At 36.8% G+C, this 20,297-nt stretch overlaps 1 pseudogene; it reads right to left on the bottom strand.

Annotated features, from left to right (window-relative positions):
* Positions 1–793: 793 nt before the first annotated feature.
* Positions 794–20,087, bottom strand: LOC131072814 (pleiotropic drug resistance protein 1-like; annotated as a pseudogene).
* Positions 20,088–20,297: the final 210 nt, after the last annotated feature.

A 20,297-nucleotide genomic window follows, 5' to 3' on the forward strand; every position in this document is an offset into this window, starting at 1 on the left:
ATTGTGTGCATACCCTTTCTCTTTGGCCTTGGCTCATTTTCACTTGATTCAATGTCCTTTTTATAATGACAAGTGTACAAGCGACATGACTTCTACTAAATGTTGCCAGAATCCAAACCCTGCCTAATTTCATTATGTTCAACCCACAAACTAGTTAAAATATTAGGTTTATTTGTTTGTCACACAAGATCAAATCTACAATTTACTCAAATTACCTATGTCAATCATGTGAAATTTAAATTTTCAAAATTACAAATTGAATTATACAATGTTCATCTTGTCCATTTTTTCTTTTATATGAAGAACATCTAGAATCTAAGATCACATTAAGAAACACCTCTTTCACACAATGATAAACATAAAAATATTATCATATGAATTTAATATTATAGAACATATTTTAAAAAATGCTTTATATTTATTTTTTTACAAATATACAGGTGAATATTTAAAATTTTCTTTTTAAAATGAAGAAAAGCGGACTTTTAAATGGAGGGCCTACATTTAACATTAGATTATACATTTTTTATAGCATTTATCCCTTGCTTAAACCACACACTAAATTTATAAGTATTAAACACTCAGAATTGACTAACATTTTCTAGGCTTAATATGTTGCTTAATGTATATAGTCACACTAAGAATACACTTCTAGACTTAAAAATGTCACACACTCAAAATTGACTAACACTTTCTAAACTCAATATATTACTAATATGTAGTAAACTTAATATATCACTTAATGCGTGTGAGGTTTAAGGGTGGCTGAGAATTAGCCTTCAACTATTAACATCTACCGGTTTTGGAAGTTGAAAAGCTTGATTCCCAAGGCAAATACAAGGCCAAACAAAACAGAAAATCCTGCCATTCCACGCTGGCCAAATTTTGTCGATGATACCCAAAAATTCTCCTCCACAAAATGCTTCACAGACATCTCTGACTAGTCTCAACGTCTCCGTATTGCGAAGCAATGAGACCATAGAGGCACCATCCCGTTGGATTGGCGCTGAAAAACCATCTCCACCATGGAGGACACCTCTGTGATTGTTACCACCACAACCTATCAGTTGCTGCATCTTCTTTAGAGTCATTTTTTATTAAGAGAAAAAACCAAGGTACTTACCGTGCGAGAAATCATGGCGCCTGAGAAGAGAATCCACAACACCAGGACAGGCACTGAAACAACTCCCGAGAATGTATAGCTGAGGTAGGTACAATACAACATGAGGAAGAAATGCCACATAAATTTCACCACCCTCCACTCAAAGGTCGCCATGGAATACACCACAGAGCTGTACAAGGGTGCTTGAGTAAACACATGCGGAAACTCAATTGTTACCTGCAGGGACAAAAATGATATCTCAAGTTCACTGATTTCCAGAATTTATGCTGAGGGTTTCCTTGAAAGTTACCCCAAAGAGTGTTTCCAATTGAAAAAACATACCAAAATCAGGACAAACCTGAGCCAATGCATAAGTTAGTGCCGAATACACTCCAGCGGCCCTCTCACGGTAGAAGACCATCCTTTCAAGCCAAACAACAGGTTGAACAGTCATTTCATTTGTTACTCCAATAAATAGGACATATGCAAACATCGATCCCAAGCGTTCAACAAATCCTCATGCTTTCGCTTCTGCAAATCATTTAACAAAACCTGTTTGAGCCAAGACCCCAGCAGATGGGACCAAAAGGAACGAGATCGAAACTGTGAAGAAAAAGCGGTCTGCTGTGTATTGTGAATTGCGTCAATAGGACCAGTGCTACTTCCACAAGCAGGCTATGAATTGCTTGTGCAAAGGCTGAGCGTATCGTGTAGGGAAATTGAGGTCTTCTGAATCCCCAAGGGGACAGCTCAACCTTTCTATTATGGCCATGTTTTCCCTGCAATAAATAGGAAACAACCAAATCATCTCATCTTTAATTGCATCATATGATGTTAATTTTAATGATTTGAAAGTGACCCTATTCATTAAACTAGATTGAAAATTAATTGTAACAGCAGATAGGAAAACGCAGACAGTATTCAATATTTATCATAAATGGCAACTTATCTAGAGCAATTTGTCAGTAGACGTAGCAATCAAGGTATATTTACTTTTGTTTAGTAATACAAGATTTCTGATAGATTTCAGCAAAATCTGGTAGGAATGTAGTATAGAATAGATCACACTTACTGAAACAATCGTGATTTCTGATAGATCTCAGCAAAATCAATCCCAAGCCGAAGTTCCTCTGCTGGGGAGGTTATATCTAACATCCATGTTGCCGGATTGACTCATTCCTCCATTTTTGGAACCCCATCAATAGACTGCATAAAAGCATCATAAGCGGTTGGCTTTTTCTTATAATAGTTGGCGTCTGGTTCAACTCTTGTATCAACTTTTTCTTTTACAGTTCTTTCATTTTGATTATAGATTATGGAATATGTTCTTAAATATTTATACAAATAAAATCTATATAATTGAATTCAAAAATAAAACACAATAATCATTACAAACTATAGAAATTCTAATGTCTCTAAGAAAACTGATTTCAAAAAGAATTATTATTTGATTGTACCTGAAAGTAGTCCAAGAGTTGGCTACAATGTGAACCTAATGTTCCCGCATATATGATTCGGCCTCCTCGTTTCATGAAGAGAAGCTGCAATACTATTCGTTGGTTGTATGAGAAATAGCCATTGCAGTTGAAAGAGTTTACCAAACAATTGGTTCACCACAACATACCGACAGTTCACAGTAATCATAATAATAATAATTAACTTTCTTAGAATGATGAATCATGGAATTTGATCGTAAATATTAATATTATTAACTTTCTTATGATGTATCAATTTTTTCAAGATGATGAATCATGAAATTTGATTAAATATGGATAATAAAAATTCATCATGATCAATTAACAAGAGCCAACCTTATGTTAAAATGATCAGATTTGTCTATAGATATCTTTGGCTTGCACTTATTGATTTCTATACTTAATATTGTTCTTTAATCGATCCAAGGTATGATCGATTCACTTTATCATTCAATCACAGGCAGATTGGTGTTTTGCAATGATGATTATAATTGTCTCCAGAATTACATGAGTTATATAATGATCATAATCATGTATGTATATATTTAATTATATATATCCATATATATCATTAAATATATATACATGATTATTGTTATGATTAACGTCATCAAGGTAAATACATCGATCAGACTATATGAAAGGATAAATATCAAATGTTCACATATATGACTTCATCAGTTAAATTAATCTGACCGAAGCTACAATCATCAACACTCCCTCTTAGCTAGGGAGGATTAAATCTATCCAAGAATGAAACACAGTAAGTTCATTTATTGTGTAGAGGAAGAGATATTACCTCACCGTGATATCTGGAGTTTATGGCAAGAACACAAAAGATATCAAGTCACATGATATTCACCATAACTCACAAAATATCCATATTTATGGTATGTGCACTAGCATCATGTCTCATGATGTCTACCATAAGGATATCAGATCATGGCATATCCACGGATATTAAGTCACACAATATCCACCATGACTATCTCTTAAAAAAACATTTTGGTTTATTTAATGATATCAAGTCTCATGATATCTACCATAATATCCTCAGAGATACTAACTATCATGACATGTCCATGGATATCAAGTCTCATGATATCCATCATGATAGTGAAGTTGATCATTGTACAGTCGTCACCTTACAATATCAACCAATTACAAGTGTTCATTATTGAAAAGTCATCACCTTTCAACAATGTTCATAGGGGGTCCATGAAGTCATGGAGTCACACACATGGTCCAATAAAAGAGGTTACATATTAAACATATTTTAAATATTAGTACAAATAATTTAAATAATTTAGACTCAGTCTCAAATTTAATTTACATTTTCAACCATACCAAGTTTATCCCGAAAGTGTTCAACCTTTGTCATGGAGAGAGGCTTGGTGAGAATGTCTGATGTTTGATCACTTGTACTAACATATTTCATTTGAATCACATTCCTTTCTACCATGTCTCTAACATAGTGATAAGGAATCTCAATATGCTTCGATCTATCATGGAACACTGGATTCACTGAAAGTTTTATGCAACTCTGATTGTCACAATGGATGATAGTAGGATTCAAAGATTTACCAAACAATCCTAAAAGTAATTTCCTTAGCCATACTAATTCTCTTGCTCTCATAGAGGTTGCAATGTACTCAACTTCTATGGAGCACTATGCAACTGAGGATTATTTCCTACTAATCCATGAGATCATAGCTAATCCTAAGCTGGAGCAACATCCTGATGTGATCTTCCTATCAACCACACTTCCAGCCCAATCCGAGTGAAACTATCATTACCTTATAATGTTGGATAGAGAGTATTCTGAATTATCAATTGATACACATAAGGTAATGATAGTTTCACACTTTTGGTGTATCATTACCTTATAATCTTCCTATCTTATGTGTATCACTACCTTAAAGCAATCACCCCTCATAAGGCGTGTGCGATCGCTTTAACGTAAGGGGCATACACTCCACCATATCTCTTCAGAATACTTGAAAATTTCTTGGCGAACTTAGCTTTGCCTTGAAAATTTTTGGTATTTTTCTTGCATGACTCATAGTGAGGGAACCTTACTACTGACAGTCATGGTTCTCCCTCGTGATCTTCCCTTTTACTTTGTCAATCGAAGTCGTAAGATCCTTAGTCCACTAGGGGCTTGGTGTATCTTGCCTCCTTGACGTGGTGAAAGTCTTTCAATGTTGTTTCCTTGTTTTTTACCGGAAGTATGGGCATACACTTATACTCCCGCTAAAGTGGGGGCTAAATGTAGCGTCCTAAAATTGCGACACTTGCAATTTCGACTGCATTTGGGTCTTCATGATGGCAATGCAACACTGAACCTAAATGGAGACCTCGAAACCTGTTTATGACATCAAAAACTGCATATTTCTGCATCGTGGCCTGATCCTTCCTTGCACCCTGTTGTCCCGGGAGGTGGGACCATGGTGCCCAATGCCCTGGTCCTTCAGGACCATGGTGCCCAGTGCCCTAGTCCCCCAGGACCATGGCGCCCAGCGCCTTGGTCCCTGGCCCTATTTTGGGCCCCGTCTCTTTTTGGGCATCGGGTCTTCAAGTTTGCAATTTGGAAAATAATGTTTCTAGGTCGGCCTAAGGTCGGAAAAATCAATCTTCTAACCCTAATTGACAAGTATATAAGCTACATTTCCCCTCTCAGAAAGGGTAGATGGTAAGAGGAAAAATATATGTGTGCAAGAGGCGGAAGCGATAGGCAAACATTCAAACATTCAAGCATTCAAGCATTCCTTCAAGCAATTGAGCATTCTAGGTCTCTATTCAAGGCTAGGTGTTGCATTCAAGACAAGGATTCAACCATTGAAGAGGAGATCACCTACAACATACAACATACAACATCATTACACCTTCGCATGTAAGAATACAAACATTCTTACAACAAGGTATCAGTACTTTATTACATTACAAACATTTACATTTACAGCATTCTCATTTCTTGGTTAATTCCAAAATCGGGGTTTGACCTGAAGGCAAACCCCTAATCCCTAACCCCCCAATCATCCTCTCTTTTCTATGTGTAGGTTGCAGGTACGCGACTGTAATTGAAGATCTGGAATCCTTGTGCAGAGACAAACAGATCCCCCTTCGTTTTGCGGATTTTTCGGAGGACCGTGTGCACTTCGGGCGCCATCGTCCTATCAACTTTCGCTCAAAATTGCAGGACAGCATCGTCTCGACATTTTACTGCTAATTCCAGGTCCATAGCTTCATCCCGTATCCCTATCTCCGTTTACAAGCGAATCTTTCTTACTTTACATGCATTCCTAGTTCAATCCTTCTATCTACATTCTTTACAAAAGAGGGTAGCCTTGCTGTTTCAACCCTTGAAACTCATTCAGCATTCAATCTTGCATTGTGTGGGATTGGATCTTGTGGGTTTCAACCCCTCTTTTGAATGTAAAGTCTCTCCTAAGTGAAAACCGTCAATCCTAGTGACCTCCTTTCTCCTTGGAGTGGGGGGAACACCTAGGATTCAATTTTTCGCTTTACATTTTGGTGAACCCGACATGAACATCCTAATTCTGATTATTCATGGTTAGATCTGAAAAATTTGCTTCCTTAATTACATTTCCATGTTTGATCTTTTGCAAATTTTAGAGGTTAATTGCATAAAAACCCTAAATTTTCTTTGTAGTAATTGAGCTTGTGAAATGTTTAATTGTTAATGCTTGTTTCAAATATACCCTTCTATTGCAAATTATCAATTCATATTTGTGCTTTAATTCTGAAAATTAAGTTGTTAAGTGTCAAAACCCTAATTTTTAAAACCCTCTTGATTCAACCTTTGACCGATAATTTCACTAATCAGAACACCTCCAAATCGGCTATAACTTTGGATTCCGCAACAAAATCATAATATCTTTCATCCCTGAAAATTTTGAAAAAAGTTGCGAGGACCGCCCCGAGCGCCACTGTCCCCGACATTTTTTTTGAAATTTCGGGAGCTAGATCTTACTGTATTTTTCTGCTAAAATCCAGAATCTTGGCTGATTTCATCAATTCTAACACTTTAAAAATTAAAGTCAAAGTTGGTCTAGTGATTGTTTGGATTAAGGCTTCTAATCATTCAAAAATTGTTGAAATTGAAATTTTGTGTCAAAATTGTGTTTCTTATTGTCCTAAATCTGAAAAGTGTGTTGGCATTCATTCAAAGTTTCAGTGCTTTATTCAAATTTTTGCAATTTGTGACTTTTGAAATTAAGTGTTTAATTGCAACAACTTTGATTTCTGCTTTCAAAATTGAATTTTGCATGAAATTGAGTCAACTTTTAAAATTTCAAAGCTTGCATTGCTTTCAGTATTCCCTCTAAAATCATAAAATTCAAAATTTCAATTTCCCTCTCTTTTTCAAACTTCAAATTTTGCATTTTTCAACAATCTTGGTAGGGTTCAATTTTGAGATTGCAACTTTAATTTGGCCTATCTACAAATCGTAAAATCACTCAATTTTTTCAGATTAGCTTTAAAATCATCATAACTTTCATCCCTGAAAATTTCAAAAAAAGTTGCAAGGACCATGTGCACTCCATTCGCCACGGTCCCTGACATTTTTTCTGAAATTTCGGGAGACTGTCGTGATTGCATTTAATAGCTTAAATCTAGGAGGTTGGTTGATTTTATTGAAATTTGCTACCTCTAAATTCAAAATCTTCTCTCCGTCTCTAGTGCATGAGTTTCACAACAATAAGCCCTACTTACACTATTCTCGTTAGACGAAGCCTTAGAATTAAGTCTTTCCAAGGTTTAAGTACCGAGGAGATGGAACCTAATTTGAATGGCCTCTTTAACGAGGACACGGGTAATTCCTCTAATCCTCTTAATGATGAAGAAGCTCTCCATGAGTTTTCTGTAGAACAAATTTCAAAATTGGATAACCAATTTGACGATTTTCAGCAATGGATGTCTCAAGAGTATCCCGACAGTCAAGCTCTTTCATTAATTGAGGGTCTAAAACGTATGGTTCAAAGTGATAAGAATGGAATTGATATTTTGCGTGGTATTGCACACATCATGGATTCGAATGTGATGCCTATGAAGAGTTGTGCTGAAACTTTAGGTTATACACAACCTCCTACTCAAGTCAATCATTCTATTCCTTTGACAACTTCTATTGCTAGTATACCTACTTTTACATCAAACATAATGACTACTTCAATACAAAACATTCCACCTATGATCACCAGTCATGGGGGCAATCCTTCCTCTTCAATCAACCCTCTTCCTTCATACAATCCGACTTCTTCATTCATTCCTTCAATGAGTGTCCCTATTACATCTCCACAAATGAACATGACGCAAGGGGGCAATTCATTCAACCATTCCACTCCTCCTTGTAGTGTTTCTTCTTTCCAATCATCTCCTATGACTAACTATCATAGTGTCCCGCCACCTTACTCTCAATCAATACCTTCTTTCAATAACATAATACCTCCATCACAATCTAACATGTCTAATATGAACTCTTCGATTGAAGTGACCATTAACAATCTTGCACAAACTGTCTCTTCTTTACAGCAACAAATTGCCTCTATGAATCAATCTAAGTTTAGTGTGCCCACATTTGATGTTGCGAGCCCACTTTCTCTTGACATTGTTCGAGCTATCCCCCCTAAGCATGTTGAAATCCTGCAGTTGGAGCTTTATAATGGTAAAGGTGATCCTCTAACACATGTTAAGAACTTTCAAACAATATGTACCAATTTTGCTCATGACCAAAGGTTGCTTGCAAAACTGTTTACTAGAACATTAAGAGATAAGGCTCTACAATGGTATTGCTCATTGCCTTCCTATTCTATTACTTCTTTCCAACAACTTGCAAATGCTTTTATTCAACAATTTCAAAACAATATAAGTCTTAAAGTTACTTTGATTGATTTAATGCATTGTAAACAAGGTGTTAAAGAAAAAGCGACTGATTTCATTGGTAGATATAAGCATTTGTGTGCTCAGATTTCTTTTCCAGTACTTGACAATGATATTCAAAGAATCTTTATTTCTAATTTACAAAAAGATATTAGAGAAAAACTTCTGTTTTCTGAGTTTACTTCTTTCCAACAATTGTGTGCAACTCTTCACAATTATCAACTGACTGTGAGTCAAATGGAACAAGCAAATCCTATGGCTCCGAGTGATAAGGGTGATAGTAGTCAGCAACCATTTGGGAAGTTTAAACCGAACAGAGAGTCTGTTAAGTTCAATGAAAACATAATCAACAACAATGTGAATGCAGCATCAGGTGTGCCTCCTATTTCTAAGATTTTCAAGAAAGAGAGAAAGTTTACTCCTTTGAATGAATCATTGCATAGTATTATGAATAAGTTATTGGAACAAAATGTGCTTACTCTCCCTCCTATAAAGCAAATCGATCCTACAAAGATTAATTCACCCTATTTTGATAACAAATCTTTTTGTCAATTTCATCATCAACCTGGGCATGATACTGAAAAATGTTTTGCTTTAAAGGGTAAAATTCAAGATTTGATTGATAATAATACTATCTCTGTCTCAGGTGTGAATGATAAAGGCAACACATCTGTAGCTCTTCCTAACCAAAATCTTAAGATTTTTACTGATCCATTACCTTCTCATACCTCTAATGTGGTTGAGACTAATGATTCCTCTTTCTCACCTGATGGTCTTGTGTCTATGACTCCGAATGTGATTAACTTTGTAGAGCAACAGAAAATCCCTAAAGAACCTTTCATCACATTTGATTCTAGTGAAACTATCAGGGCACCTGATGGTCCTTTATATATAGTTGCAAAAGTCAAGAATACACCTTGTCGTGGAGTGCTTATTGATCCTTCTTGCATGGTTAATGTCATTATTGAAGAATTTCTTTTTACTTTGCAATTGAATCAAGTGATCTATGACAAAACAAATGTGGTTGTGAAATTATTTGATGCATTTTCTTCTCCTACAATTGGTTCTATTACATTACCTATTGAGGTCCATAACAAATCCCTTGATGTGAGCTTTGCTATTATTCCATCATCCGAACAATTTTGTGTGAAGCTAGGCTATCCTTGGCTATCTTCCATGAAAGCTATTGCTTCTGCTATTCACAAGTGTTTGAAATTTCCCCATAATGGTGAAGTTGTTACTGTCAATCATAGTCTCTTTAAACCAACTGAAAGAACTGCTGGCGTTCCTATTGATTATTTTTGGCCTAAACAATTCCAATCTCTTCCACCATGAAGTGATCATCTTTTCAAATCTTATCAAAAGTGGAAAAAAGATATGATCCTATCTCTAAGTGAACCTCGAACACCCAAACTTGATATTCCTATTGTTCTTGAGAAGGAAGTTCTTCCTTTGAAAGATAAAACTAATGTCTTTCCTCAAGAAGATTCCCAACCCATTCCTATGGATGTGAGTATGTCTATGTCTAATAAACTTTCTAAAAGTAGACCTATACCTCCTCGTCATGATGGACTTGGTCTCCTTCCTAAACCAAATATTCCTCCTTTATATGGAGCAGTTCCTCCTCCTTCCTCTTATAAAGAGAAGAGACCTTCCTCTTCTCCTATTATCCAACCTAAGAGACCACAACCTAAACACCCAACTGATAAGGATGAGAACATTCCTCCTCCTCAATCTCCTCAACTTCCTACTAAGACTAGACGAAATCGTTCTACGCGTGAACGCCGACAAAAGTGTCGTCTTAGAGCTCGTGCAGCTGCTTCTGAAACTTTGCAATCCCCCAAAACACCTTCAGCTAGTATTATTCCATTTTCTCCTCAGCCGAAAATTGAGCCAAAATCTCTTAAGCATAAGATGCATGATGGTTTTGATCCTGTGCGAGTTAAAGATCCTATTTTTATAAATCTTGATGATGATATGGATGAAAATGTTATTCATGATGAAAATGTTACTTCTCTTGCTTCTGATAGTGAATATGAATTTGTTGATATTGATAACCATTTATCTAACGAATTTTCTAAAGCACTTATCCTAGCTCCTAGACAAGAACAATGTGGCTTGGAACATGAACATAGCCCTTGTTTGGATCTTGTGATAGCTCCATCTACTGTGTTGGATGTTCCTACTCTAGCGTGTTTCCTGTCTTCCCGAAGTATTGATCAGCAAGATCGGGGGGTGGATGACGTGCTAGACTAGTTCATTAGCATAGCAAACTCTCTCCTCCTCTCTTTTGTTACTTCTTCTATGTGTTATTCTCATTCTTCTATTTGTTGTCCTTAATGTTGTCTACTTGAGGACGATGCAAAGCATCGAGATCTCTTTTGGTCTCTCTCATGTTGACTCAAAAGACACATGTGTTCCCTTCTTCTAGGTGACCTTCCTTGATTGGGGAATGAAGAAAAATTATGCATACATACATATGATATACATGAATTATCATACAGCATACTGACCCTGAGGAAAGCAAAGTCACCTCGTGATTTGTGTTTTGTGTCTATTATCTTTGGGTTTATCTCACACTTGGGGGATAAATCTTTGTGATAACGTGCTCCTTCCCCTTCTCATTTCTTATGTGTATAACTAACTTAAAGCAATCACCCCCGATAAGGCGTGTGCGATCTCTTTAATGTAGGGGGGCATACACTCCATCCATATCTCTTTAGAATACTTGAAAATTTCTTGGCCAACTTAGCTTTGCCTTGAAAATTTTTGGTATTTTTCTTGCATGACTCATAGTGAGGGAACCTTACTACTGACAGTCATGGTTCTCCCTCGTGATCTTCCCTTTTACTTTGTCAATCGAAGTCGTAAGATCCTTAGTCCACTGGGGGCTTGGTGTATCTTGCCTCCTTGACGTGGTGAAAGTCTTTCAATGTTGTTTCCTTGTACTTTACCAGAAGTATGGGCGTACGCTTATACTCCCGCTAAAGTGGGGGCTAAATGTAGCATCCTAAAATTGCAACACTTGCAATTTCGACTGCATTTGGGTCTTCACGATGGCGACGCAACACTGAACCTGAATGGAGACCCCGAAACCTGTTTATGACATCAAAAACTACATATTTATGCACTGTGGCCTGATCCTTCCTTGCACCCTGCTATCCCAAGAGGTGGGACCATGGCGCCCAGGACCATGGCACCCAGCCCCTTGGTCCCTGGCCCTATTTTGGGCCCGGTCTCTTTTTGGGCATCGGGTCTTCAAGTTTGCAATTTGGAAAATAATATTTCTAGGTCGGCCTAAGGTCAGAAAAATCAGTCTTCTAACCCTAATTGACAAGTATATAAGCTACATTTCCCCTCTCAGAAAGGGTAGATGGTAAGAGGAAAAATATATGTGTGCAAGAGGCGGAAGCGATAGGCAAACATTCAAACATTCAAGCATTCAAGCATTCCTTCAAGCAATTGAGCATTCTAGGTCTCCATTCAAGGCTAGGTGTTGCATTCAAGACAAGGATTCAACCATTGAAGAGGAGATCACCTACAACATACAACATACAACATCATTACACCTTCACATGTAAGAATACAAACATTCTTACAACAAGGTATCAGTACTTTATTACATTACAAACATTTACATTTACAGCATTCTCATTTCTTGGTTAATTCCAAAAGCGGGGTTTGACCTGAAGGCAAACCCCTAATCCCTAACCCCCCAATCGTCCTCTCTTTTCTATGTGTAGGTTGCAGGTACGCGGCTGTAATTGAAGATCTAGAATCCTTGTACAGAGACGAACAGATCCCCCTTCGTTTCGCAGATTTTTCAAAGGACCGTGTGCACTCCGGACGCCATCGTCCAGTCAACTTTTTCTCAAACTTGCAAGATAGCATCGTCTCGACATTTTACTGCTAATTCCAGGTCCGTAGCTTCATCTCGTATCCCTATCTCCATTTACAAGCGAATCTTTCTTACTTTACATGCATTCCTAGTTCAATCCTTCTATCTACATTCTTTACAAAAGAGGGTAGCCTTGCTGTTTCAACCCTTGAAACTCATTCAGCATTCAATCTTGCATTGTGTGGGATTGGATCTTGTGGGTTTTAACCCCTCTTTTGAATGTAAAGTCTCTCCTAAGTGAAACCGTCAATCCTAGTGACCTCCTTTCTCCTTGGAGTGGGGGGAACACCTAGGGTTCGATTTTCCACTTTACACCTATCAACCACACTTCCAACCCAATCCGAGTCAGTGTACCCATGTAGATCTAGGTCTACATTTTTGTATTTGAGATCATATCCAATAGTTCCTCATAGGTATCTCAGAATGTGTTTTGTTGCAACTAGATGTATCTGCTTTGGTTCACACATAAATTGACTGAGTAAATTTACTGCATAATAGATGTCGGGTCTAGAGTTGACCAAATACATCAAGGATCTGATTATCTGCCAGTATAGAGTGGGATCTGCAAATTTTGAGTTTGTTGTTGCTTCCTTCAACTTGTGCAAGTTTGTTTCCATGGGTGTAATCATGGGTTTACACTCCATCATTCCAAATCTCTTCAGAATGTCAATAGTGTATTTTCCTTGATTCAGGGTGATACAATTAGCCAGCAGTCAAACTTCTAATCCGAGAAAGTAATGTAAAATACCTAAATCCTTCATATCAAACTCTGATGCTAGGTCTTGCTTACATTTGGTAATTTAAGTGATCTTCGCCTATAATCAATAGGTCATCCACATATAAGATAAGAATCAACATTTCACCACTAATTACCTTGAAGTAGAGATTTGGATCTGCATCATTTTTGAACAATCCCAAGCCCAAGAGGTATTGATCAATGCTTTCATACCAAGCTCGAGGGGCCTGTTTAAGCTCGTACAATGCCTTCTTTAATCTGCAAACATGTGAACTAGCTTCATTTATAACAAATCCTTCAGGTTGCTCCAAGTAGACTTCCTATTCTATTGCACCATTTAGAAAGGCAGTTTTTTAATCCATTTGATGGATTTTCCATCCCTTTTATGTAGCAATAGAAATCATAGCTCTGACGGAAGTATATTGAGCAACAGGAGCAAATGTCTCTTCATAATCAATTCCCTCTTTCTACGAGAAACCTCTGGCAACAAATTGTGCTTTGTATTTTTCAATGCTACCATTTGCAACATGCTTGATTTTGAAGAGCCATTTTGATGTCACCACTGATTTTCCTTTTGGTTCGGGTACTCTTCTGTCATAGCATCTTTCCAAACTTGAAGATTCATAACTTCTTCAACACTGGATGGTTCTGACCTGATGATCTCACTCATCAAGGCAACATAACTAGAGTGTCTGTGAGGTCTTTTGCTTTCCCTGAAGGTTCCCTTTGGTGCTGCATAATTATCAGCTTCTTGAATCATCTTCCTAGCCCAAAGTAGTCTCTTTTGATTTACATTAGTGTTACTAGGTTCATTCAAGGGTTCACTTTGATCTTCATTTTCCATCACTTCATGAGTCTCCCTCTGAATCTCATAAGCATGATCCTTTTCCATATTTTGAGGAGGCTCTTGATCTTCTATCTCATGAGTGCTTGTGGATCTTCTAAAAGCAATGTCTTCCTCAAAAATAACATCCCTGCTAAGTTCAATTAGTCTTAGTCTAGGTATGTAGATCTTATAGGCTTTAGATGTTTCACTATAGCCCGAAAATATTCCCTTCCTGTCTGAGGGCTCTAACTTAGACCTCTTTTCCTTAAATACATGAATGTAGACTGGACAACCAAAGATTCTTAAATGACTTATGTTAGGTTTGATCCCAATGAATGCTTCTTTAGGAGTTTTTTAATCTAGAAGTGAATGAGGACAACTATTCTAGATGTAGACAACAGTCCTAGAGGCTTCAGCCCAAAATGAAGTTTCTATGTTTTGATCATACATCATGGCTTTAGCAACTTCAACAATAGTCCTATTCTTTCTTTCTACCGCCCCATTTTTTTGTGGATTATAAGGAACTGTAAGCTCCCTCTCAATCCCAACATCAACACAAAAATCCTTGAATATTTCTGAAGTATATTCCCCCCCATTGTCTGTTCTTAATGTTTTGATTCTATTTCCTGACATATTTTCTATGAGAGATTTGAATTCCTTAAATCTCAAAAGGATTTCTTCAGACTCTTTACATTTTAAGAAATATATCCATGTTTTCCTAGAGAAATCATCTACAAAGATAACATAATACAAGAATCCTCCTATAGAGGTTACAAACATGGGTCCACATAAATCAGAATGAATAAGTTCTACTACATTTTTGGATTTACTATTACTATTGTGAAAAGTCCCTTTTGTATTCTTTCCCAAGGAACAACCCTTGCATGTTCCTTCATATTCTGGTTTGAGCTTAGGTAGGCCTATTACCATTTTCTCTATTAAAGGAAGAGCACGAAAAATGGAGATGTCCTAATCTTCTATGCCAAATCTCATTTGTATTTGTAGATTCGTGTATTAGGGCTTGAGAGGGAGAAGTACACAATTTATAAAGGAATCCATGTCTAAATCTAATTGTATGAGCCCTTTTGATGGTTGAGTTCTAGGGCTATGCCAGGAATTTCCCATCCATAAAGGTTATTCTATATCCTTTATCTTCAAGTGCTGAGATGAAAACTAAGTTTCTCTGTATCCCAAGTACAAACAATACACCTATAAGATGAAGAAAGATGCCTGATTTTAGATTTATAGTGCAGGTTCGAATTCCTTTTACAGGATAGTATCATCCCCAATAGTCACTTCCTCATCTGAATTCTTCACTAGACTGTCTAGATGTTCTCTGAATTCAGTGATATGACGTGATGCCCCACTATCAATTATCGAAGTGTTAAGGCTAGTTGATGCTTGGCTTGATAAGGCTGAATGGAAAACAAGTTTCTTAGAATCATTTTCTATGCTAGCCTTCTCAACTTCAGCAATAGAGGCTTGAGGTTTTGGCCTATCTAGACACTTCGTAGCATAATGTCCATACTTGTTGCATCTGAAGCACTGCACTTGAGACATGTCCCTTCTCCTTTTAGATGTGCATTTTCCACTTGTACCTTTGTCCTTCTTTCTCTTGAAGTTCCTTTTCTTCCCCTTCTTGTGGGAATGAGAGTTCAGCACATGAATGTCTTCATTTGTGGTACTTTGATTAATCCCCCTTGTGACTAATCTGGATTCTTCTTGAATACAATCTGTTTTCAATCGATCGAACTTGGGGAGTTTTGAACGAGCACTTATTCCCTGAATAAATGATTCCCATGATGTTGGGAGTCCATTTAGAGCCAGCATTGTTAACTCTTTGCTTTCGATTTGATGACCAATGGTAGAAAGCTGGTCCCTTAGCTTCGTTATCCTCATAAAGTATGATGTAATTGATTCTCCTTTATTCATCTTCACATGATGAAGTTGTCTTTTCAGTGTGAGAGCCTTGTTGGTGTTGTTTATCTCATACATGCTTTCAAGGGATTTGAACATGTGGTATGCTGTGTCAAACTTTCAGATAATTGGAACAATGTGATCTCTGTTGGCATCTACTAATACCTTCATGGCTTTGCTATTGTTTTTGTTCCATTGAAGTTTCTCATTTTCTTCATCTAGTTCAGGTATGACTCCTTTTACAAATGAGTCTAATTTATTCTCTTTCAAAGTAAGCATAATCCTAAACTTCCATGATACAAAGTTTGAGGCTCCTTCAAGACGGTCTTCAAATCTAACTCTGCTTGCCATTTTGAAGAAAGGAATGTGATTTTCTAAGATTCAAATGCTAGTCTTGATAATCTTTAATTTCAAATCTGATCGGATCTTCCTTAGACTGGCTCTGATACCATGTTAAAGTGATCAGATTTGTCTATAGATATCTTTGGCTTGCACTTATTGATTTTTGTACTTAATATTGTTCTTTAATCGGTCCAAGGTATGATCGATTCACTTTATCATTCAACCACAGGCAGATCGGTGATTTACAATGATGATTATAATCGTCTCCAGAATTACATGATTTATATATAATGATCATTATCATGTATGTATATATTTAATAATATATATCCATATATATCATTAATTTTATACATGATTATTCATAATCATGTATTAAATTAATGATATATATGAATATATATTATTAATCAAGGTAAATACATCGACCAAACTATATGAAAGGATAGATATCAAGTGTTCACATATATGACTTCATCGGTTAGATTAATCTAACTGAAGCTACAATCATCAACACCTTAAACCACACACTAAGCAACATATTAAGGTTAGAGAATGTTAGTCAACTCTGAGTTTAACACTTTTAAGCTTAGAAATATATTCTTAGTGTGACCACACACATTAAGCAAAATATTAAGCCTAGAAAATATCAATCAACTCTGAGTGTTTAACACTTTTAAGCCTAAAAGTGTAAGCTTAATATGTGTCATTTAAGTTGTTCCATTAAGAAATAATTACCTCGTCAAAGGCTTCAAAAATATCAATGCTTGGTTGATGGATGGTACAGACAATTGTGCGTCCGTTGTCAACAATATTTCTTACTGTCCGCATGACAATGGCTGCAGACTGTGCATCCAGTCCTGATGTGGGTTCATCCATGAAGGACGCATCTATTCTGGTTCCAAAACGGCAGTACGGATTGACTAACACGCCGGGCGTTTTACACCGTCGATTTTGCAAATAACGGCTGCGTTTGACTAACACGTTGCTATCACGATGTACAGAAGGTCTATTTTAGAACAGAATAGATTCGACCATCCATGAAGACAATAGAAGGATTTGCAACAAGCTCCACAGCAATCGTCAATCTTTTACGCTGCTCTCCTGACAAACCAGTCACTCCTGGTGACCCACGAGAGAATTTCTCAAAGGGCATAACTCCACAAGTTCCATCACCTCCTCTACAAAATTCTATAATTTATTTCATACAAATAATTAATAACAAGAAGCCCCTGAATGAGGATTCAAGAAAGAGCTAATGAAATTTCTAAGACTGTAAACACTAAACACCAACCTTTCTTATTTCCTGAGCAATTTGAGCTGGTAAATGAAGCCAGGCAGAGTAAATAAGCGATTCATAAACAGTTACATGTGGTGAATGAATGTCATTTTGTTCACAGTATCCTGCGATCCGAGCAAATTGTTCTTGCTTCTTGGCATACCCAGATATACTAATGCTGCCCTCAATGTAACCGCCAGATTTTCTTCCAGCCAAGACATCCATCAAAGTAGTTTTGCCTGCACCGCTAACTCCAACAAAAGCCGTAAGAATGCCTTGTCGGAATGCTCCACTCACATCATGTAATAGCCTCAGCCGATCTTGTTTCTTTTTCTGTATGCCAAGTATTGAGAATGTCACTCGGTTCAGTCTGAAATTGTGGCTAATATTACAGAATAGGATAGATAAACATGGAATCAACTTTGAACAAGAATTAAGGAGGGAAGTCATTTGGGGTCCTTTGGCATACCTCAGGAATGTCAACGTGGTAGCTGATGTGTTGGAAGCAGAGAGACAGAGGCTTAAATGGAAGTACCATCCCCTGTTTTTCTTTTGGTAAGTTAGCGGGGCTCATCATAGCTGCCTCCAGTCCTGCAAATGTACAGTTAATAGAATTATGATAGATCCTATGTGCAAATCCAATTTCTTTAAGTTCAAAAACGAAAATTTGTAATTTTCATTTTTTCTCAACTGGCAAAACCTTTTGGACTCAGACTTTGGAATTTTTTCTTACCCCATTCATGCACAGAAATGATAAATACTTATTTCATTTTATATTTCTCTTCTGACTGCTTAACTATTTCATTTTAAAAAGGTCATATTTTTACCCTTTTCTTTTACCTTCAAAAGTTGGCAAATCATCTTCTCTTCTTGTGTTTGCATACTTCTCATGCGTTGCTTCTTCAGAAACCACAGCCTGAGCTTTTCCAGGAGCTGCACAAAAAAATATTTACAGCTTTTAGCACTTAAATGTACTTTCTATGATTGCATAAACTTATCGCCGAGGAGCCTAACACTTACGTTTGAGGACGGCTAAAGCTCCAGTATACAAGACATTGCATAGGAGAGAATATCGCAATAGAGCCCCAATGCCAATCCAGTACCACCAATAATGTGGAAATATCCCACGAGACGTCAACACAAGTTCCCCTAAGGTCTGGTTTAACCCATTCCCTACAGGCCAAAGTTATCAACAGCAAATGATAAAAGACAGACAAAAGCAAAATTCAGTAGGTATAACCAACTGAAGAGAAACGTGTCCTAAATTTCACTAAACTGACCTCACCCCATCTCTGTCCTAAAATTCATTCACAGCTATAGCGTTCTGAGTATACGATAGTGGAGAAGTCCAGTAACCCCAAATCCACCACCAGTTAATATCCTCTGCTTTTCAAAATAAAATCAGTAAAACATAAAGAGATTGCATTGATCAAATCAAAATTAGTTCTTGTGTACACAACTCCTGTCATACCTCTGGATAGGACAAAACCACCTACGAAAAAGATGACCACCATGGAAAATGAACCGTAAGTAAAGGCAACCACCATTGTTTGACCCAAAGATGCTAGTAGATGTAACAGTGCCAAACCAAACTGGTTTACGCAAAAATATAGTAGGAATTGGCGAAATAACCTGCAAGTAATCATGGTAGAGCATGAAACATGTGATTTAATTCACCTCCACTTCTTAGTCTTACAGAATTAGAAAATCCAATCTTAGTGTAACAAAGTTACTCATTACAAATTCTAGTTATTGTTACAACTTCTGCTTACAAATTTGCTCATGACATATCATGCAACAAAAATAATAGTACACAAATATGATAGAGATATCCTCACCTTGAAATTTAAGGATTAAAACCGATTACATAATACGTCAGGAATACCCAAATGGAGGTCTCTATCAATGAAATAGGAATGCTCAGAAGCCAACTCCAGAATGAATATATCCAAGTTGGGTAGAACCTTAAATCTCTCTGCTTGTATAGCACTGGATGCCTGTCTATGGTCATTGCAAGTTCTTAAAACCCATTGAACAAGATGGCCATAAGACTGAAGTAGACTGCACCAAGGTAAGTGCCTCCATCAATAACTGTTTTATGTGGCATTCTCGTCCGGAAGAGCACTGTCATGGTGATAAGAGCCAAAAGGCATAGCTGTTCAAGCAAACAGAAAGCAACTTAGGATTAAACAATAAGAAATATATTTTCGCTAGGAAAAAAGCAATTGAGATCTACTTGCAGGTTTCGAGCATTGCCTGTATAGTTTTGAAAATGTGAATGAATCCATTTCTCTTGAAAAGTAGAAATTCCCTTGCAAAACAAGCCTTTGATAGCTCTTTATTGGTAGCACCATACTTACGTGTATCACAGACTGAATGACACTTATTTTTATCATATGCAACCCTCAACTCCGCTAGTAGTTGTTGGCCGACATGAAATGAGTGGAAAGCTTTGGTGAATTGCCTAACGGAAACATATCTGTGTTGCACTTCGCCTGGCGGGTATTGCTCCTGATCCTTTTTTGAGGTCACCTTAACAACATAATTAAATTTATGAGAAATGTAGAATTTTTTCCATCAATAGGCCAATCGATTCATTACTTACTATCATTTTTCTTGGTATATTAATTTCATCACTTTGCATGAATAATTGCATTAAGAAAACTGTTTGTGCAATCTTGTATGCAGATAAAAATAAGTGTTTTTGATAATAGAATTTGCGGTCATGCATGTTTTTCTATGTTTGGCTGTAGACCTCTATATAAAGAGGCAATTTGTAATTAATTTTTTTTCCTCTATTCTTTTCATTCAATTGATATTA

Source organism: Cryptomeria japonica, chromosome 5, assembly GCF_030272615.1.
Source record: "Cryptomeria japonica chromosome 5, Sugi_1.0, whole genome shotgun sequence".
NCBI lineage: Eukaryota > Viridiplantae > Streptophyta > Pinopsida > Cupressales > Cupressaceae > Cryptomeria > Cryptomeria japonica.